This window comes from Bactrocera dorsalis, chromosome 1 (genome assembly GCF_023373825.1).
Source record: "Bactrocera dorsalis isolate Fly_Bdor chromosome 1, ASM2337382v1, whole genome shotgun sequence".
NCBI classification, from domain to species: Eukaryota; Metazoa; Arthropoda; class Insecta; order Diptera; family Tephritidae; genus Bactrocera; species Bactrocera dorsalis.
In genome coordinates this window covers 1,923,999-1,947,850 of record NC_064303.1, presented here as the reverse complement: position 1 = coordinate 1,947,850, position 23,852 = coordinate 1,923,999, and the positions used below count along the sequence as shown (strand labels likewise).

Below are 23,852 nucleotides of genomic sequence, written 5' to 3'. Positions count from 1 at the left end.
CGTCGCCATTGCCTGCAAATGGACTTAAGGCTAAATACTCTGTAATGCCTTGTAAGCTTTTGCTTGCAGGAGTTGCACAGAAATAGCTGCTAAACCCGCATCATGATGTGGCACCGAACTTAAGTAAATCAAGTTTGCTATTTGTGTTTCGCTTCGAACTACGTCATTGTTTTTTGTAATAAAATAGATATATTTCTTATTGGGTTGTCGAAAAAGTTTTTTCGTATTTCATATCAGACTTCAACCTTTTTTATATTTATAATGGTATACGAAATACGAAAATACTTTTCCGACTTACCAATATTTACACAAAACTTAAAAACAAAATTACAAATAATTTTCAAAAAACATTTTTTGTTATTTACTTTTAATAAGCGGTACACTAGTACTTTTGCTTATCACCCGATTTATGTTAAAAAATTTAAAAAATATTTTTTTTTGTAAATTTTTACTTTTGTTGCTTACTTTGTTGCCTACTATTAACTGGTGCTAATTAAACTGACGGCTAAGCCCGGCTTCTCGCTCAGCTTTCAAGTGCATTTCGACTCTCTTCAACAATCAATATGTACGCCAGTAACTGTGTTTATTGTTGTTTACTCACCCACTCACATGTAAACACTCGTTCGCTAGCAATTAGCGCGTAATGCCAACACTGTTAATTAATAACCGCTTCTTATTGCAAGTTGTTGTTATTTTACAGTATTTATTTTACGTTTGTTGTCTTAGCAGAGTGCTGAGCCAACGGAGCTGCGCTTATTTCATTGAGCATTCATTTTATTGCTTTACAGAAACATCTAACGTTTGCGGCAAGTGGTTAAATGCTGCGGTTAGCCAGGGCGTATGAGCAACACTAAAATGCGTATTTGCTTAGTTCATTATTTACTAAAATAATAGGAAATTATTTGTGAATGTAAATTGGAGAGCATATAGAAAGCAAAAAATGTAATGTCAATATTTAATGTTGTTTTAGGAAAAAGTAGGAAATATTGTTGAAGTGTATCTCTAATTAATGATTGATTTCCAATGCTTTGGAACCGCATAGTTGAAAAACGATTACGACAACAACAAATAAAAATGTTATAGATTGGACTGACGTAATAAATTGACAGAATGCTATCATGTAATTGTAAGAGAAACTTGCTTGGAAGAAATGTGGTAGAGACGTAAAAAATTTGAAGAATTTCAAAATTAGTTTAGTTCAATTCGTTCCATGTTATGAGAAATTTCTTTCATGAGAAGTAATTGAGAATGTAATTGAATGTATTGCTTATCAAAATAAGCTATGATTTATAGTGGTCAGATTAAAACAATATAGTCGCAGCTTGTAGCTTTGCTTTTAACAATAGGCCATGCCAACTATCGTGAAGATATCTTCTCAAATAAAAAAGTTTTCCGTACAAGCGCCTGGACTACCAATTTTCATTTTGAATGGTAGTTATAAAGGGTGATTTTTTAAGAGCTTGATAACTTTTTTTTAAAAAAAAATGCATAAAATTTGCAAAATCTCATCGGTTCTTTATTTGAAACGTTAGATTGGTTCATGACATTTACTTTTTGAAGATAATTTCATTTAAATGTTGACCGCGGCTGCGTCTTAGGTGGTCCATTCGGAAAGTCCAATTTTGGGCAACTTTTTCGAGCATTTCGGCCGGAATAGCCCGAATTTCTTCGGAAATGTTGTCTTCCAAAGCTGGAATAGTTGCTGGCTTATTTCTGTAGACTTTAGACTTGACGTAGCCCCACAAAAAATAGTCTAAAGGCGTTAAATCGCATGATCTTGGTGGCCAACTTACGGGTCCATTTCTTGAGATGAATTGTTGTCCGAAGTTTTCCCTCAAAATAGCCATAGAATCGCGAGCTGTGTGGCATGTAGCGCCATCTTGTTGAAACCACATGTCAACCAAGTTCAGTTCTTCCATTTTTGGCAACAAAAAGTTTGTTAGCATCGAACGATAGCGATCGCCATTCACCGTAACGTTGCGTCCAACAGCATCTTTGAAAAAATACGGTCCAATGATTCCACCAGCGTACAAACCACACCAAACAGTGCATTTTTCGGGATGCATGGGCAGTTCTTGAACGGCTTCTGGTTGCTCTTCACCCCAAATGCGGCAATTTTGCTTATTTACGTAGCCATTCAACCAGAAATGAGCCTCATCGCTGAACAAAACACGCGCGCGAAACACATTTCGAACCGAACACTGATTTTGGTAATAAAATTCAATGATTTGCAAGCGTTGCTCGTTAGTAAGTCTATTCATGATGAAATGTCAAAGCATACTGAGCATCTTTCTCTTTGACACCATGTCTGAAATCCCACGTGATCTGTCAAATACTAATGCATGAAAATCCTAACCTCAAAAAAATCACCCGTTATATTATAGTGCTCTAATATCGGCGGCTCCCACAAGTAAGCTAATTTTTGAAAAGAAAAAAAAATTGCAAAATTCAAGAAAAGAGAAAAAAATTGCAAAATTCAAGATCGGGACTAGTTCGCATATATACAGACACACAAACGAACTCGAACAAATCAACTCAACCATAGAAAGTTAAAATTAGCTACAATTAATTTTTATTAACTTATTAATACATTATAAGTAAAGTCTGGCAGAAAATTATCAAAAATATATTTTGCCAACTTTGTGCTTTATCACTATGTGCTTGCCTTGTAACATAACCTATAAATACACGTCGTGTTATTTTTTGCGCTGAAAAGCAAACATGTTTCTCGCGCATGCACACAATCTTCGACAAACAGCTATTGTTTACAAATACAAATATACCAGTTTATTTGTTAAGTTGTTGTTGTGTTTGCAAAGGCGCGAAACATTGTTCGCATGGACTTCTAAATCAAATAAATAATCGATTAATAATAATTTTTAGACAAAGAATTCGTGATGACAAAATTAAATATTTTCAGTTTCAACAAAAGTAGACGCAGCGCCTTGGCAGATGTGGGCAGAGTAAATAAATCGCAAGGAGCGCGTGCTAACTTACTCTAGAGCCCGACTGCCTGTGCCTGTGCAGTGCAAAGTAAGCAACACCGCTGCAATAAAACAAAAGTGGAAGCGACCACACGCTTTGTTTTCTAATCAACGCGACTGTTTATTTGTTTCTATTGTGCCAACAGTTTGCCTGCTCCCGTTATATTAATATTTGGAATGCTTTGGCAACACAATTTTCGCAATATTTCGCACATATGTCGCACAGCTTTGTTTTTGTGTTATAAAAATAGCAGCAGCAGCGAGGCAATGAAACAAAAGGGCACGCTTCTGTTGTAAAGTGTACATGCAAACGGTAAATGGTTAGCTGTCGGCAACATACGAGTACATATGAAAATCCATTCACATATATATGCTATCTAGATAACATTTATCAAAAAAACGTATTTATAAAAATGTGATGAGTTCGGTGCGCAGTTTATTACTGCACATACCATACGTAGCGTACTGATAAGAGCGGTAAATAGCGCACCGCTTGTACATAAATGGCTGCTAAAGTGTAAGTGCGTGTGCCGAACGCGGCAGTAGCTACCTTGGCATTAGCTACCGAAAAGAAAATCAGAAGCTAACTGATATTCACCACTCCGAAAACATTCGAACGAAGTGATAGTTTTCGGAAAAGCTTAGCCAGCATGCGAAATGCGTGTGAAAGCGAACTTTTTGTATTATTTTTATTATGAAAAAATATATGATTCTATGTATGGGATAATGTAAATAAATATGTCAATTTGTGAATGACCATTTGCCATAATGAAAATGCGTGACTTAGCCAACAGATATGATAAAATAATTTTTATTTTTTTTATGCGATAAAAGCTAAAAAACTGTGTGATTGACAGTTGACAACTTCGCCAATAATTGTATCTAAAAATAGACTTCTAATTATTTATATAACTATATTATACATATGTATTAAATGGCACATTCTGCTTATGACACGTGTGATTGGTCATTATACCAACCTAAGCGTATCCAGCTTATGCTTTTTTGTACAAAGCTTTAATTTGTTTATAAATAGATATGTATGTATGGTATAAAATAGTATATAACGATGCATGTTTAACCAAATACGGCATACTTTGTTGCAACTTTATAGCCGGAAGTGCGATGTCGGGCATTAATGCGTTTATTATGAAAATTGTATATAATTGATTTTCCGCTAAATGAATAATAAATTAAATTGACACGAGTTCCTGTAATGAGTGGGCCAGAGCATGCCGATAGTTGGTTACAATGTAATACAAATAACTAAATTAATATTATAAAAAATATAATAAATCGGTAAATATAAGTAAAATAAAAATTTAATTAAATATGAAAGAAACATTAAAGTAAAATTAACAGTAATGTTAAATTTAAAATTAAAAGTATACTAAAATTAAAATAAAAATTAAATTAATTTAAATTTTATATACTAATTAAAATTAAAATTAGATTAAATTAAGAAAATTAAAGCTAAAATTAAAATATTGCCAAATTTAAACTAAAACTAAATTTAAATGAAAACAATAATCAAAATTGAAGTTGAAATTCAGAGTACACTAAAAATTTTATTTTTAAATAAAACAAATCAAAATAAAATAAAATGAAATAAAAAAAATAAAATTTAATAAAATTAAATAAAATAATATTAGAATTAAAATTCAACTTCAAATAAAAATTAAAATTAATTTAAATAAAAATTAAAATTTAATTTAAAATTAAAACTGAAATTAATATTCATATTAAAATTATAATTATAATTAAAATAAAAAATAAATTAAGTTTAAATTTAGAATTATATTAAAAAACAAAATTTAGACTAAAATGAAAGTTAAAATTAAAATTGAAATTAAAATTAATTTTAAAACTGAAAATAAATTAAATTTAAATTTAAAATTAAATCAAAATAATAAATAAAAAAAATATTTATATTAATTACGATAATAAACCTTTACGCATTGAAAGGCAACAAGCGCCAATATTTGCTATGTGATTCTCTATAAATATCTGCAATATATATTTTTGCAATTTTCAATATCCATTATCGTTATTAATAGCATCAGAGTCATATTAATTTGCATATAACTTCCAGCCACACTTTGTTGCCATATAATAATATTTATTTAACAATCTTAAAATAAATGTGTTAGTTTGTCGGCAGGTTTTTAACACGAACACGCTAGTTTGCACATACATTTTGTAAATATGTTGCGGTTATATTACAGTTATAAAAGTAGGTTGTTAAGTGCTCTCACTCCGCAGACTCGGCAAATATTTGTTAATACTGTAATATTTATTATTAGAGTAAACGGCGTTTGGTATTAAAAATAGCTAAGAAAGTCATTAATTAATGCACAAACATAAACGCATACAAGCAAAGGCGTTGTCTGCGCGATTTCCGATGAAATAACACTCATACGCCGTGTGAGGCAACGCGCGCTATGGAGAATGAAATGGACGCGGTGATTGCTGACAAATTTAACTTCACCTGTCAATTACTAATTAATTATACTTGAAATTACCGGCAACAAATACAACAATTACGCGCATAAATATTTATGCGAACGTGTCTTCGTGTGTTTGTGTGTCCCACAGCGTCGATTTATCATAATGCCCAGCGCGTCCCACAGATTCATATCAATTGGGGCGCTCCAACTGCCACTTCACTTAAGTACGTGTGCTTTAAAGCGATCATTTATGAAACAATTATTAACTGTAGCCGGCGCAGTGGGCGAATTGTTGCTTCAATTCTGTGCAAATAACTGCTTATTGTCGGTATGAGCACAAAGTACTTAGTCATAGAAGGCGAGTATATAACACTTCAGAGCACTTAAAAGTTATGGCAAAGGCAGGAAAAATAACCGTAATTGGAGTGTGAGCAAAAAATCAAGAATTAAAGCATAAAATGCAAGCTCATCGTTCTGCTTGTGTGCGTGTGTGTGTCTGCCTGTGCGCTGTTGTATAAATAATTAAAAAGGCAAATAGACTTATCGAATCGGTTGGCACAATTACTTTAAAAATTATTCACACAGCAGCGTTGTACTGGCGTAACTGTACAGTAGTCAACAGGTAAATAAGCCCGCATACATACACACATACGCACTCGCATGTTTCGGTAGGTGCGCAAATATTTGAATTGAAGTTTGCGTTCCTGCGCAGCCAGTGGTATCTGATCGTCAGCAGTTTATCTTTTTAAATAATTAAAAATTCATGCTTCACACACACATAAACATATGTGCATACGTACTCACTTATATCGCAAATGTTAAATATGGACATATATATTTTTGTCTTTGCAAAAAAATATTTATTTGTGATAACGTTCGTATGCGCTTATGTTTTGGTATTTCCTTTTGGTAAGAGGCGTTTAGATATTTCTTTGGAAAAAATATTTCATATCTTTCGCACTTTTAGCATTGCAATTGTGCAATTAAGAGTTTCTGTATTTAAAGCTTATGGAATTAGCATTTAACGGAATTGAAATTAATCCCACTAAATCAACAATTGACTCATTAATGCTTTCAATGAGATAAGGGAAATTAAATCATTTTTTCTAGGGTTGCCACGTAACACATTTACGTCTAAGAAATGAGCACTAAAGTTTTCATAACTGTCCAATTTGACATTGTATGGAGAGTTCGTTTGAAATTTAAGAACTTATTCGATATTAAGTCAAAATAAGCTGAAAATTTTTAATAAAAAAACTACTATGTATTTTGAAAATAAAAATGCTAATTTTCCCCATATACCGCAAAAATTTTTTTTTCACAAAATAAAAATCCAGAAACTTGATTATTTCACATATATTTTGAGGTTATGTGAAAAATTGGATGGAAAAACATTCATGTTCTTTCTCTTCATCTGTTCGACCTCAAATCGTTCGTAAATAATCTTTCCGTGATGGTTGTCGAAATCATCGATCCATATTTCTTCAAAAATGATGCCAGTGAGAACGCAACCGTCAATGGCGACCATTTCGCGTCATTTGATGTCTAAAATTGAACCTCATGATTTCAGCGACAATAGGTTTCAACAAGACGACGCCACTTTCGACACATCCTATTAATCAGTGGATTTATTGGGATAACACCTTGCTCAGTGGATAATTTCACCAAAATCCACCAAAATCGTGTAATATTACACTGTTAGACTTTTTCCTGTGGACCTATGTAAAGTCTAAAGTGTATTCAATTAACCCCACTTAACAAAACTCACTTGGCATTTACCAGTCGAAATGCTCGAACGAGCCATCGTAAATTGGACCTAACGGATGAACCATCTGAGACATTCATTTGACAGAGATAATCTCAAAAAGTAAATGCCAAAGAATGGTATTTGAAATGAAAATAAACATGTTCCGATCTTGGCGGTTCCGACAAATAAAAGCTTATTAGAGAGAAAAGGCATTGTGCCAAATTTCGGGTCGATATCTCAAACACTCAGGGCTTGTGGTTCGCGTAAATACTGACAGACGCACATGGCTGAATATTTTCAGCTCTTTATGCTGATTAGGACGACTTTATAGGATTTGTAACGTTTCCTTTTAGGTAATACAAAAAAGGTAAAATATACGTAATGTACCCTCTCCCAGGTATAAAAACAAAGATATGTGAGAGATAAAGCAGTTTTGGAACATAAAATCTGATTTTTCTTACTTTTCATCATAATTCGACAAAAACGCATACATAGTACTTCTACATAAAAACAAAAGCTTTTCATAATTTCTCAAATTCATTTTCTTACAATATTCCCACTTACTTAAACAATTTTCCTGCAGCTTCAATCCAAGTCGATCACCAACTTATAACCCTTTTTCGGTTGCGCCTTCCTAGCAGGACGCTCGCAGTCTGTATATCAAATGCTGCGCTGCTGAGGGCGCTCCCTAGGCTTATCGCCACGCTGCTTTGTAATGTGCAACAACAAGTTCTGATCTTTGTCCTCTTCGGCCCACACTTTGATAGACGAATTTGAGGGCACTGCTACGGTCACTGAAGTGGACTCGTTGGGCGTGGAGCAGGGCAGCACGTACTCGCGTGTGATGCGTTTGTTGGTAGTGGTGGTGGGACCTTTTGTGGTTGTTGTGGTGGTTGTCGTTGTTGTTTTGGCGTTCAGTTTCGATATTGGTGGCAGCGACTGCGCCTTCTGCTGTCTCTGCTGCTGCTGTTGTGGCCTGGTTGGCGCCTCCTCCTCTTCCTCCTCAATGGTGATGGTGCGCCGACGCGTGTGCGTCAATGCGAAATTTCGACAAATTCGTTTCGTATGCTCCTCCACAATGGTGATACACAAATCATGCATGACCGTTTGCAAGCGCTGTTGACAGTGTGGTGGTGTTCAATGCCTTTTAATGTTTTTTATTTCTTTTTATGAACTTATTTTTAATTTTTTTTAATATTTTTTTTTGCAGGTTTAGTTTGTCTTTGTGGCGCTTTTCAGATATGCTACGTTGTGGCTAACTGACAGCAAATTGTTATTCTCTCGCTGTTTATATTGAAATAATTTTATAATTTCGTTGTTTTTGTTATTTTTGCAATAGCTGCACGTTGTTGTTGTTTAATTTATAATGCTGTTTTGATCTGTGGGGAAGTTTTTATTAGGCTTTTTGAATTGTGGTCACGTTTCAATCAGTTTTGCTGATTTTTTGTTATTGTATGTGTTATATATATGTATATTTTTTATTGGTTATTAAGCCGTCGCCGTTTGCTACTTATCTCGACGTTAACAAATCGCGTCTAGATCGCGCATAAGGTGAGCACATAAGTAAGCAAATAATTTAATTGCGAGAAAAGCGAATTTTGTAAATTACTCTCACGTTTAATATTTGACACAGTTAATTTATTAAACATTGTTATGCGCACCTGTACATGTGTAAGTCTTTTATAAGACGATTGACGAGCTATTAATTTTATGTACTTTCAATTCGCTTTTACGAGCGTTCACTGAATCGCTTTAAAATGCCTTTGTGGTTTGAGGTTTTGTAGAAATGTAATTTTTTCGCTAATTGCTTTATGGCAATAAAATCCTTTGCTTAATTTTGTGAGTAAATTAGTTGAATTTCGCTGCCTTGGCACCTCAAGCCTTTTCAAGTTACTAAATGTAATGAAATTTTAGTCAAAATAATCAAGAGGACTACTGGAACATTTATTGAGTATCTCAACATCTCTTACTAATAGACGCAACACATTTTGGTTAAAGTTTTGAGTATGTATTAGGTATGTTTTGTGTATGTATAAGGTAAGTTTAGGGTATGTATTAGGTATGTATTAGGCATATATTAGGTATGTTTTGGGTATGTTTTGTGCTTATACCACAAGACCTGTTTTCATGATAGTGACTTACTTTTTGGCAAAACACGAAGCGAGAGTCATCGCTCAGCCTGCGTATTCCCCTTTGATTTTTTTCTGTTTCCGAAGTAGAAAACTCCACTTCATGATTGAAGCTAGTAACAGTCACTAGCTTAAGGCACTGCATAAGTGGCTTAAGTGCTGATATGCTTTTATTGCTTTAAGAGCCTACTTTGAAAGCGATAATGAAAATCTTACGTATTTTGTCAGTTCGGGTCATATTTGATACATAGATATTATGATATGCACTTAGCCTCATATTGAAAGAATATTTATTAGAAGCATTGCATATTATTGCACATTTATTTTATTGAGTCAAGGACGTTTTTTATTATGGAAAATACTGTTGTATTATCAATTTATTGACAGCAAGCATTGCTGAGTTTTCATGTTTTCTCACGCAGCTTATCAGCTACAATGTATTTATGTGTTTTTCATTAGACTGCAGACATTGTTGTGGAAAATTACAGCCTTTTATTGCTTATTGAACAGGCAAAACAAGGCTCATTGAAAAATAGGAGAAAAAACCACAACTTCAGTTGCATCAAAGCTATGATACCCTTCATATGTGCATTTCTCTGGTAAGAAAATGATATGAACGAAAATAACAAATACTCCATACATGCACAGGATTTTGATCGGTCACTTTATATGGCAGCTATATGTTATAGTGGTCCTAACTGAACAATTTTTTTTAGAAATTTCGTGAAAATATCTCGTCGATAAAAAAGTTTTCATACAAGAACTCAATGTATGTATGGCAACTATATGCTATAGTAATTCGATCCGAATAATTTTTTAAAAAATTATATCGTTCTCTTAGACAATATCTTACTCCAAATTTCGTTTAGATATCGTGAGAAATAAAAAAGTTTTTCATACAAGGACATGATTTTGTTCTTTCAGTTTGTATGGCAGCTATATGCTATAGTAGCCCGATCTTGAAATCTTTTTGCACATTCTATAGCATTATCTTGAAAAATAATTCATACCAAATAACATGACTATATATAGTCAACTGAAAAAGTTTTCTATACAAGAGCTTAATTCTGATCGTTAGGTTTGTATGGCAGCTATAGGGTACAGTTGTCCGATATAGACAATTTCTTTGCAGATTATGCCTTTGGCTTCTATAATAATACTTGTCTAATTTCATGAAGATATCTCGTCAAATAAAAAAGTTGTGCATGACTAAATCGACCCAACTAGTCCCGCCGATCATTCTGTTCATGTTAGAAAAAAAAAATAAATAAAAACACTTATAATGTAGTATGAAGTCATTTGTTCGCTTCACAATCACTTAGCTGTCATTTGCACTTTTAGTCATTAAAGTAAGCTCTCAAAAATAAATAAATAAATCCAGGTGACTAAGTAGAGCAACATTTTTCAAAAGATCATATATTTTTAAGTAAAATTCATTTGCATTCAAATGGGAATAAATTCACTTGTCACTGTAAAAAATAAACTGCTTTTCGGCGTTTTTTTAAAATCCGCCACAATTGCCAAGTTTTGAAATTTTTTTGACGTAAGCATATTTTGTTCACTTCTCCTAATTAACTTTACGCTTCTTGCCAACAAATGTCTACACAATTCACTGCTAATGCCTAATGCATATTGATTTTGCCAAAATAAATTCAAAAAATACACAAAATTTTGTGTGTGCGTACCTCTTTTCTGCTTGCTAGTTGGACTCTAAAATTAGCACCTTTTCGTTTTGTTATTCTGCAAATTTCCTTTTCTCATATTGAGCTAGGCATGCCTGTATGATTGAAGGCTATTGCTTACAGCAACAATAATAATCAAAAATCAAAAAGTAATAAAGGGAAATGCTCTAATAAACCAACCAGACAATATTGTTATCATTTTAGCGGAATGCTATGTTTTCATACCGAAATGTTTGTGTGTGCATGAGTGTATGGAACAAATATATAATACATACGTGAAAACAGTAAGCGAAATATAAATAACTGCAGTAAGACTAATTTAAGCCTAAAGGGTTTAAGAGTGTATCTAGCAGCTAAAGAAATTATATGTATTATTATTGAAGGGAACAAAGTCTAGTTGAGAAGGCTGCTGGCAAGGGGTAGTGGTTATCGTCATAGCCAAGGCATCAGGAATTCAAAATACAAAAGTAATTTCTGTTTTTTTTTGGTTAGATATACATATAAATTCTCATATACATATATAAACATAAATAGCACAGTTTCACGTGAGCCCCCAATGTTAGCTGATTATACAAAATCCGCTAGATATTTATGAATGAATTGCTCTACTTGACAGCTGCTTTGACATTTAACATTCTCACATAGTGAAAACTCAATCAGAAAGCGTCGTGAGTGAAAAGAAATAAAAAATCAAACACAAACTCATTAATGAGAAAAAAGAGAAAAGTAAACATTTAAATGCTTAAAGCTGTCAAAATGGCTGCACGCGCTTTAAGTATCAGTTACTCATGCCAGCAGAACGTTCAAAGTGAAAAGTAAAATGTCGAACAAAATTTTTTATTTCAAAAATAGTATGTTCGGTTTGTATTAATTTTGTTCATAATAGCATATTTATTTTTAATTATATGTATATAACATATAGTATATGTATACTGATCAATAATAAATTTTATTGTCTCAAGCTCTTTGAACAATGGCCTTCAGGCACTTGATCAGTTAAACAAGCAAGTCCTATGTTACATATAGAGCGCATATATGTTCATGAGAGCGCAGCTTTGTCAGTAAATATTTTTGTACTCATGCATTTGATGTCTTATCACTATTTATGTGACGACATGTGTCATCGTTGTTTACAACTGTCAACTTGTTGACTCGCCGCTAGGTTGATAAGGTAAACAGCGACTGATGAAGTTACAATTCAGCTGACTAGTTGCATGGGAGATTATGTGACGAAATTCTATGGATTAATTGTGATTGCGACAATTTGTCAGTGTGGAATAATATTTTAATAGACCCTCAAGTGTAAACTGTTGTAATCAGATGATGGAAACAGTTCGACCTACGAAACACCATTCACATTATTTCTCTGTTTCCAAGCAGAAAGCTTCTGCGTTTGTTGTTGCTGTTGTCGTAAAGGCTATAAAAATGTGATTCTAATAAATAATCAATTTTTTCACCGTTTAAAAAGGCTGGCATAGCGACAAAAAGTTATCAATAGGTCAGTGAAAAAATGTCATTAGCGTTGTTTTTGCGTTTTTTTAATTTTATTGAGAACAGTGTGCTTCCTCACGATTTTCGCCTAACGCAATTAGCCGTTATACTGCATTGAGTTATATATTATTTACTTTTTTAAATGCATTACTAAATTAGTTGTTATAAATATTTTATTTTATTTAAAATTTTTAATTTTTCAATTAATTTTTTTTTTTGTATTATTATATTTTTTAATTTTTTTAATGGTGTTTTTTTTGCTTGATTCCACCATTTCCTATTACTCAATGCCAGTTCTTGGTTTTATTGTTATATACTTGAGAATCTTTCAAGCATTTGCATCTTCTTTTGGTTTGATTAGAACACAAAAGGGAGTATAATTCACTCAATTTATTGCTGCGCTTGACATTCACGAAGAAAGAGCCAACACCACGTTACGTAAGAGCTTAGCGGTGCAGATTACAGTGACTTTTTTGTATTCAAATTGATTTTAGATAAAATTTAGTAAGTTAAATTATTTTAAAAAATATTTCACTCTAAGTATAGTGTCTAGGCCTGTAATTTACTTAATAATAAATTATTACTGATTAATTGGAATTACTTAATATTAATTTATTAATAATAATTTTAGTTAATTTTTAATTTTAATTAGGTCAAAATTTAATTATAAGTTAATATATCTGCAATTTAGTTAATAATAATTAATTATAATTAATTCAGTTATGATTATTAATTTTATTTCTAATTATTATAAGTAAATTACAGAAATAGCAACTGTACTTGAAGTGAAATGCACCAAAAAAGCACTTCATTAAATTTTTTTTTTTCAAAAAAATCAAAAAGTTTCAAACGGGAAGAAAATCATGTAAAGATTTCCAAACATAAGGAAATTTTTAAAATTCTTTACCATTGTGTTGTCATTTCCATTTTTAGTGAAAAAATATTTGATCCAGGCAAAGTAGATATTACTGTTATTTCCGTTATGAAATTAGACATTTTGGAAAAATATAATTATTTACTTAATTAAAAATTTTTTAATCTATTAAATAAATTTAATTTTAAGTAATTTAGTATCAATTAGACATTTATGTTATTTCTGTAGTGCAATTGTAGAAAATTATAATTCTTTATTTAATTAAATAAATAGTTATCAATGTATATATAAATTAATTTTTAATCCATTTAATTAATTTAATAAATAATTAGTTTTAATTAAAAAAATTTATTTAAAAAATTAAATTAAAATTAAGTGTTTTTCAAATTAATTAAAAAAAATTAATATTAATTAACGTTTTAATTAATTTAATTAATTCATTTTTTACTACTTTTTTAATGTACATTTTTCTTAGTGTTATTTTAGAAAAATATAAGTATATATTTGTTAAAAAAAAATATTTAACAATCAGAATTATTATTTTAACATAATTGTTTTTGTTAATTTAATCTCCTATTTAACTTAATTAATTACTTTTTTACTATTATATTTCTTTAAGAATTTTATTTGTGTGATAACAGATTTTGCAATAAAAACTTTTATTTTAATGGAATTTCTTAATTAATTAATTTTAATAATTTTTCACGATTTTATTTTATAATGTTTTGTACTGGGGGTCACACTATTTATTTAGTTAATTTTTTTTAAATTTAATTAACTCTCTTTATACTTTTAATATTCAATATATTGTGTTTGCCACCTTTTATTTAAACGCTTGACATTCACTCTCTAAAAAATATCGAAAATGCAACTTCATACAAAGCAACCGGCGCCTGCTCGTGGTTTCTTTGCTGCTTAAGAATTCAGCTTACGCTCTCAAGTGTCTGTATCGAACTGAAAATGCATTAATTGAAATGGCAACACGAAGTTATTGCATTCTACCGGTTGCATCGGCACACACAACAACCAAAAACCAAAAAAAAAAAATTCCAAAGAACAAAGAGAATCAACAAGAACAAGCGTATCAACAAAAACGTTTGAAGAAGACCGTAAAAACACAGCACAGCAACAAAATCAACATAAAAACACAGTAAACACTTGCATATGCAAATATTGGCCAACACTCTTCGTTTAGTGGCACATTTCTTTGCACTAAATATGCCGTTTGGCTCTGCTTACTTCACGACCTCCTTGCTGACGAGCATAAGTGGAGCAGCACGCACTTCGCCGCCTCGCCGTCGGTCCTGCTGCGCTCGGCACGGCGCGTGTCCTCGTCTAATTCGAATTCAAATTTCAAAACATTTCACTTTCTACCGTTATTTACTTTTCACGGTGTGGCGCTTTTTATGCGCGAAGCTCCTTTGACAGGAGTTGCACTCATTTACTGTGCAAACAAAGTTGCACTAACACACACAAACACTTTCAAATATTTGCACTACGTTCGCTTTGCCAACTATGCTTTCACTTTTGAGCACGATTTTATTCAAATTGTTATTGTTAAGCAGAAAAACAGTGGAGCAAAGTTACTACAGACCCGATACTCGGCGAAATTCCGTTAGCTTTTTGAATGTTCTGCCTGCAAACGCACTTCAAAACAAAAACACAATCTAAGTAGTTCGGAATTTTGTCAAAGCTCGCTGCTGTGTAGCGTTTTTTACGGTGCGCCCAACACGTACGACACCTCAACCGCAACTGAACTGATAGCGGAGCGGATGGCACAGTAGCTGCCTCACGGGCTGGCTGGCTGCCTGGCTGGCCAAGGGTGTGTGTGTGCGTGCGGGTGGCACCCTATCGGGGCTGCAAAGTTGTCACTGTTGTGGGCTCGAAATATGTGTGTATGTGTGCGATGTCGATAAGTGCACACTTATATACAAAGGTGAATGCCGGCAAGTGCGACAGGTGGGTTAGCAAAGCTTTTGCAGAGCTTTTGGAAGTTGTTGATGCACTGCGGTGGGAGCTTTCAAACATTTGTACGTTTTTTTGGAGACTTTTATTATAAGTACTTGGCAGCACTGTTGCTGATTGTTTAAATATTAGCGGTTTCTTTTTGAATATGTAACTTGAGGTGTTGAGCGTGCTGTTAAATATTTAAATCAATATTTTAGTTGGGTGTCAATTTTTCACAGCGTAATTGTTAATGAATGTAGTTTGTTGGTTTTCTACGTGTTTATTTGCCAACAGATGGCTAGTCTATTTATTTCGTAGATTGAACCATCAATATTTATTGTGATAGTTTTTTGCTTTTTTTATTTGTTCGTTTCATTGGCAAGAGGCCTTTGTTGCATGAGTTAGAAAGTTGTGATTAAATTATGTTCCTTGAGTCAGTAGCGCATGGTATCAATGAGATGTAGAAATTGTTCTTAGTAGAAATTGTTTATTTTACGCTATGGACATTTTGGTAAACTCGTTCATCTAATATCTTTAACCCTACAATATAGCGAAGGCCGCATGTTCCCTATTAATGAACATAATACACTTCTCCCCAAAGTTTCTGCTCTAAAGTTTTAGCAGAAATCATCCTTCCATTCAACTGCTTTAAGCGAAGCCGTCTCCTAGGAACATTATGATAGCATTCCTCCAATATGACCACAAACTAGAATAATATACCGACGGGTAGTGTATGTCACTCATACTGAAGCCATTAATACCTTCAACGAATTTATGCCAATGAATGGTGTACTTGGAATTCAAACACTACCCATAGCAGGACGAGCTCTTGTTGTCGCGCGAAACCAAAGTAATTCTTGCGCAACTTCGTTGTGGTTATGGTAGCAGGTCAAACTCCTACTTCTACAGAATAGATCTTAACATACTATATATCTTTTTGAATGCCCAATGAAACCAGCTCACTTAACTCCTCCCTCCCTTTCGTCCGAACCAGAAGACAGCTCGTTTTCTGGGCCTAGTGTTATTGATACCAACCATGATTTCGATGACAGTTAACTTATTGCTTTTCCTAAGGAGGGTTTGGATAATCGTTACTAAAACAACTACATAGATTTCAACTAAGCACTCTTTGCATTCAAAAACTTTTCCCCTCTAATTATTTTCTCTACAATGAGTAGTAAAAGTATTTGGAATTTTCAACAAATTCAACTAAAAACGTGTTAATTCCAGAAACAGCGCTTGTGTGTTGCATGCGTCAAATGGCCAGTGCGGAACATAAAGATTCAAATATAGAATGTAAACATTTGATTGGCAAGAAAATCGTCAAAAATCAGATAAAAGATTGTGTTCTATATTTTCATTTTGATCGGTGAAAATTTGAAATGTCAATACAACGAAGCGCTCAGTGCGCAACGCTAATATTGGACAAGCGCAAGCCACGCGGCTAGAAAAAAGAAACAGCGTCTAATTTCGACAATGATCAAAGCACGGCTGCATATATAATTCACGAAAAAAAAAATCAATATAAAAAGACGGAATGAATTTAATGTAGAATGGCGTACGCGACTTGCTACGCGGGTCGCATCGCATTCGTTGGGGCCGGCACCTGCGGTTGTGCTATTTTGGTTACCATAAATTTCTCTATTTTCGTTGTTGAAGGCCGCATAGTTCAAATGTCAAACATTGTGACACAGAAACTACATAAATGCATATAACTATGTATATATATGTGCGTTTATGTATATACGTCTTATTCAGTTAAGCGGAGCGATATTTGTCCAAATAATTGTGTAAATATTTATATGTGTGTGCGCCTAACTCATAAATATTTAAGTTATTTTTTTCCTTTAACCACACTTATCAGTTTTCACAGCTCAAATATTAATTTAATTATTTACTTTTAAGAAGCTTTAGATATTAAGACAAATATTAATAAAAACGAAAACTCAATGGTTTCCAAATATTTTCAAGTTGGGAGCGCAATAAGCCTAATGAGGGCTTAAGGGTTTATATACACCGGTAAGTCAGAAAAAGTTTTTTCGCTAATTTTTTTTTCGTAAAAAATATTTTATTTATAATATTAATAAAATCTACGACTTTTACAAAATTCTATGAATATTTTAAAACTCGGTGACTTATTTTTAAAAATTTAGAATTTCTTTGATTTTTTAGCCGCTTTCGAAGAGAATCTCCCAAAAATGTATTAGGTACTGGGGACGATTTTTCCGCTTAAATCTCATATTCAAAAATCAAAAAAAAAAATATTGTTTTAATACTTGATTACAAATACTACTCAAAATTGTTATTTTTGACGAAATCGTGGCTTGACAAAACATAAAGTGTTTTTTATGAAAAGATTTATACTACAAAGTGACTTAAACACTCGAAATTATTATCAGAAACTCGATTCGATTTCTACACAACAAAAGTCGTTTGTGCAAAATTTTTTTTCCAACTCAGATTAAAGCGTTTCTAGAAAATTCCTTTAAAGTGATGTGATCTTTGTTTTTAATGAGACAATAAATTTGATTTGAATCAGCTAGCCTTTGTAAGGTGTTTGACCCAATTTCATACAAAGATTAAGGTATCACATTTTTGAGTTCGAGAACACTTTTGTATTGTTTCCTTACTGAGTAGACTTTAGTAACAAGTATACCGTAAATGTTCTCGATAGGGTTATAATCAGGCCATTGCAGCAATTTAATGTTTTTTGAAGAAAACCACTTTTTGTCTCGAAACATGTATGGATGCATTATCTTGTTGGGAAATGAACTCTTTCCCAGCATAATTTTCATAATAAGTCATCAATATATTTCTTAATAACTCTCTGGAGATTTCGGAGTCAATTTTCGTTGCAACAAAGCAAATTTGCGGTGCTCCAAAATACAAAAAGGCTGCCAAAATCACCTCATCTTGCTCTGTGATCTGTGCTCAGGAAGATTTAGTTTGTCCTTGGTTTGCTAAAAGAAATAACATATTCTGAATGGCTTTGCAACGAATTTTTCCGCAATATGAACTTCGCGATTTTTTTAGGCTAAGGCTTTGAGCGTCATAGTTTTGGTGCTTTTTCAAAATATCGACATCATCCAACGGAAGGCCCAAGAAAGGTGCTGTTTCGACGGGGTCGGACCAAAGGGAGATGGGTGTCAGATGAGTGGCGTTGGTGGAGCATGCAAAGAGGTGGCCAGTGTCATGTGGTGCTTCATTGCATGCTCGGCACATATTGGATATGTCGGAGTCTATTCTGTATAAGTAGGAGTTTAACCTGCTACAGTATCCAGAACGAAGCTGCGCGAGGGTCCCTCTCGTTTCTCGCGTCAATTCGAGCTCTTCGTCTGCAATGGGTCGTGGTTTGATTCCGAGTACACCATTATCTCGCTCTACTGTGAATGGCGGTCAGTGCTTGTCGGAAGTGTATTGCGTCCGTAGTCTGGTCGGCTTATTGTTTGATATCGTCGACGTTTTTGAAGAATGACTTCTTGATGTTTCTAGGAGGCGGCTCCGCTCCAAGCAGGTGACTGCAAGGATACCTGGATGACTGGGGAGTAGTTCATTATGCTCCTTAACTGGGAGCATACGGGCCTCACTATGCAGGTGTTCGAAAGGAGACATCAAGAGGCTTAGTGTGCAGTATATTGACCGGTCTGAAGCTTTCTCATCAGCCTTTTACTGCATCCAGGCGCCTATATTGGTGCGGCGTAGTTCAGGACTGGCCGATGGATTGCTTTGTAAGTTGTCAACAACATTTCCTTGTCCTTTCCCTATGTGCTGTCGGCTAGCGACTTGAGGATTTTGTTGGGCCTCTGTTCTTGGTCGATAATCGCGGTCGTATGAGGAGTGAAGGACCATAGACTATCAAAAGTTACACATAACATCTTAGGATTATTGACAGTCGGAATCTCGACGTTATCGAATGTAATATTAAGGTCATGTCTGTACTCCTTCACCCAGTTTGTGAACATGGTTGGCGTGGATTTAGTGGAGGGGAGTGTTAAGTTCCGTGCAGCGAGAAAAGTCGGCGAGATAGCCATTCACCTTTAAACACATGCCATTGATTCCGTTGCCCGATATGAATATCGTGCAATCATCAGCGTACGAGGTTATAGAGACTCCCTCTGGTGGCTGTGGGAGTTTTGAGATATATAAGCTAAACAATAGCGGGAAGAGGGCACCACCCTGCGGAGCCCATTGTTTAATTTTTCTCAGTTTAGAGTTGTTTGCTCGAAATAGTACGGATGATTGACGACCGTTCAGGTAGTTCATGGTCAATCTCTTCCGTCTTGGACGGAGCGTAGTTTTTTCGATATCCTGCAGTAGCGTTGTGTGAGTGACCGTGTCAAAGACTTTTGACTAGTTCAACGCTACAAGAATCGTTCTTTCACAGGTTGTTTCTATCTTACTGTGCACCATTAAGCCATGCTGTTGGTTTCCTACGCTTAGGTGGTGTGTGACGCGGGTGTAACAAGGCCTCAAGTGTTTTCACTACTAGGGAGAGGCCAGTTATCGGACGATAGGACTCCCCATTTTTGGCGGGTTTTCCAGGTTTCAGTATAAAATATTAAAATTTTTCACAAATATCCTAAAAGTGTTAAAAAACGTGCAACTGCGCATAAACGAATAACGCGACAAACATGTATCTCTGTTCAAATAATTGTCTACTACAATAAGGAAAGTATCGCTATCACAATATTCTGTGATGTCTCACACTATTTAAACTATAAAAAAAGTTGACTATATTCCAAATTTTGAAAAATATCATGACATAGTTACTAAACTCTTTGTTTTAAAGAAAAATTGGAATATTAAAATTTTAGCGGCAAAAGCAGGAATGAAATGATAAAAATTTCCGATCCGAGCTCTTGACATTGCATTTATATTTCTATTTATGGAGAGATCTTAAGATTTCAGGGACGCGTTTCAGGCGTAATTTCTATAATATTTCTCATTTTTGTATAAAATTGCGAAAAATATTATCATTAAAAAAATACATACTAGAAAAACTTGTTCCAGTTGACTGAATAGATTGAGACTTACCTTGCCAAAAATCAACCGAATTGTAAGTTGACACCTTTTCACACACGATATTTATATCTTTTTGTATATATTCCATATATTGCGCCTTACTTAAATTAATATTTGATTAATAAAATTTTTATATTCAAGTTTCACTTCACCTCATTTATATCACTGGGTCCTTCCCCAAGTCAAAACAAAACCATTAAGTTCAAATTTTGACTCAAATATTTATTTCTTCATTGCAATTAGCAATGTATATGATTATTAAAATGCCAACACGCACACAAGCGCACTCACGTACACACAAAAACACAAATTCCGCGCGACTCTGACGGAGTAAAGTTCAATCGAAGGGCCTTTCTAATCAACCGCCAAATTGCAGACTAAACCAGCGCAGTGAAATTATACCTTTGAAAGCCTGCGACTATTAAACACCCAACAACAAAAGCGAAATCAAAGCATTAGCAGGCGAAAACACAGGAAGAAGAAGCACGAAAACAAAACACTCAGTCACGGGGGAAAACCAGTAGCAAAGCCAACAATCGCTAATCGTTTTGCGCTCGTCAGCTCGCTCGCCATCCGTCCACCGGCCAACGTCGTCGTCGGCACATAGAATTTCCACATGGGTGTGTATGTTGTGTGGCACTGTATTCACTACAATAAATTTTTGCCATCAACAAGGCGTCGAGTGGGCTGTTGGCTGCCTGTGTGCGCCTCACCGATAACATATGTACAAATATACGATTTTGTTTTGCCCAACTGCTTGGCTAACCGCTTTCACTTTTTCCGCGCTTTTTATCAGCCTTTTTTCTGTTTCTCACGCGTGTATGTGTGTGCGTGTTTGTGGCTTTTATTGCTCATTGTCATCGTATAAAAATAACATCAGAAATACCAGTCAATGCCACATGTAACGGTATTTGTTTACAACTGTGTTTATGCGCTTTTGTGTGCGCTCGCCGCTCATATTGAAGCCGAACGAGACATTGACATTATAATGAATGACTTTCTGCCGCTCCTACTCCTGCCTAACTCAGTACTTGGCGCTCACGCTGCTCTTCGCTTACAAACATGCCTCACCTCGAAAGGAAAATCTCAAGCGCTTGCTTTATTTAGTGAAGTTTTGGGGTGAGCGGGTTCACTTGTATTGTTTCCAATTGCAACCCCTTAGAGGTCATACTTCCTTAGGTGGCGCATAAAAAACGATTTAACGGTTATGACTGTCAGCTATGTGGTGGTATTTTTCCATTCAGTGGCTGTCATGGAGGCTCTGACAGACAATGGTCAGTTTAGTGGGCTATATTTTTTTGATTTAACAATGACTGGTTTGTTGCAGTTCTAGAAAGTGCTGGAGATTATTGTTTCGTGTTGGTTATACCTTCATGACAAAGTAATCGTTGTGACTAAGCGCGAAAGGCGAAAGTGGTGATGGTGGTGCGTTTGTAATGTATGTCAGTGCTTGCATCATACCTGTAAACTGGTGTAATTGTTGGTGAGATTACGCTTTGCGCTTAGCTGAATGCTTAGTCGCGATAATGGTTATCTAATATGGGACAGTGGGAGCGATGCGAATGAAATCTGAAAGTGCATTTAATGTATAGTTGGGGATATTTCCAGATATAAATATGAAAGAGCGTTCTCTTTGGTTACACCGTAGTTATAATACCCTTCACAAATACCAAAACTTCCTTACAAGAATTTCATTTTGATCGGTCAGTTTGTATGGCAACTTTATGCCATAGTGGACCGAGATCGGACGTCTCCATAAACGAGTAGGTTCATGGTGAGAAATGCAAAATTTCATTCCAATTTCTCAAAACTGTAGAGACTAATTCGTATATATGTATGTATACAGACTGACGTACTTGACAACGTTCATTCTTTGTTTATGAAATGTTTCTTTATGAATATGACGTTAGATCGGTCCAACAATATAGCGAATAGCAGTCTAAAAATGAGCTAAACTTGAAAATAATCAAATTCTCTGAAAGCACTGAAGACGATCCTCGCCAAAACATATAAAAAGTGCTTAAAAATTTAATTATTTTTGTCAATCCGGGTCAAATTTGATCACATGATCTAAAAATGTTTTCTCTAATTTCAAATCTTCGTAAGGATATTAAGAGTCTGAAATTGATATTTTTGCAAAAGCCATTTATTAAGTATATGGTTTATCTGTATATAACTTTTAAAGTTAAAAATTAGACATTCCAAACTGTTTACAGATTGCAGTTCTGTAAGGAAATAATTTCTAGCAATAAGCAACATTCTGCCTTTTACTCGCTAGTTTTATAACAATGTAAATATTTGTCAACCCACCGTTCCACTCACTGCACAAGCCAACTGTAAATGCTTTGTTGAAAATCGCGAAATTGCCGGTTAAAGAATGCTTGTGGAATGTGCTGCGGCAGGTATGGGCTAATCCGAATTTGCCCTTCGAAGCGCCGATGTAAACAATAGAGGCTAGAAACATAAAACTGTTTTGAATTTATACACATGTATGTATGTAAGAAAAGGGTGGTACAAAAGAGGATTTCGTTAAAAATGTTAATAAAAATTTAATAATAATTTCAAAACTCGATGAAATTGTAATAACTTTCGGTATAATGCTGAAGTCCAGCAGATGGTATTGAAGAAATAAATTGATTCAAGAAAAGAATAGATACTTGCATACAATATATCTTAAAATCAATCTTAAAATTAAATTAAAACAATTACCAACATTATGAGGCTTATGTTTGTCTCTTTCTCGTGGTTAAGATTCTCATATCCACGTCAGTTATATTATTGGTATAATGATTACGTGTCCTTCACAATAGGAACTACCCTGTACTTACCTAAATGCGCAATATATGAAAAATATAGCGAAATTTGCTAACCACACTTCATACTAACTAGCATGCTGGCACAATTGCTGCAAGTGGTGACCTTTACTTCCGCCATCCTCTCGCCCACACCACAGCAATTGGTGTCCTTAGTTGTGGTTGGGTGATGAAGTGAAATAAATTTACCAACTCTGCTAAAAATAGCAATGCAGTGGCCAAGCCAATTGCTTGCAAAATATGGCATCATATTCACCCATACACACAAGCAAACAAACACCACTTATGCCGCTAAATTTTGTTGCGAGCTAGGCGTTGCATGACCGCGCGGCGTCTGTGTGGTTGAGGTGGTCACACTTAAATGATTTCGGTGGCCACTCAAATTAAATTTCCCGTGCAATTGCAAATAAAAATCGATTTTGCAGTCAATTGCTGTAAACAGTTGAAGTCGCGATAAATTCAATGTGGTGGGGTGTGGTGAGTTGAGGTGGAGCGTTGTGTTTGTTGCCGCGGTTGCTGTCAATAAGTGACCGAGAGTTTATTTATTTGTGGGCCGTAATTGAAGCCTTCATACTTTCATGCGCTGGAGTAGTATAAAGTGGTAAATGGAACTAGTGCGGAAGTGCAGCACTTTCTAACAGCTCCATCGATTTCTGTTTTCTTTATAGATTACCAATCAATCATAAAAAATGCAAATAGGATATGATAGTTTTAAA

General features: G+C 34.3%; 1 protein-coding gene across 2 annotated transcripts in view; it reads right to left on the bottom strand.

Moving 5' to 3' along the window:
• Positions 1-20,706, bottom strand: part of LOC105232310 (cGMP-dependent protein kinase, isozyme 1) — a 53,666-nt gene extending 32,960 nt beyond the window's left edge. Inside the window, exon 1 of one of the 2 annotated variants that reach the window (XM_049456755.1) lies at positions 20,336-20,706. The gene's annotated coding sequence lies outside the window, so the exon portion shown is untranslated. Of the gene's footprint in view, positions 1-14,593; positions 15,113-20,335 lie in introns of those variants that run through there. The other variant, XM_011213961.4, reaches the window with a different exon arrangement.
• Between the last annotated feature and the right edge of the window lie 3,146 nt (positions 20,707-23,852).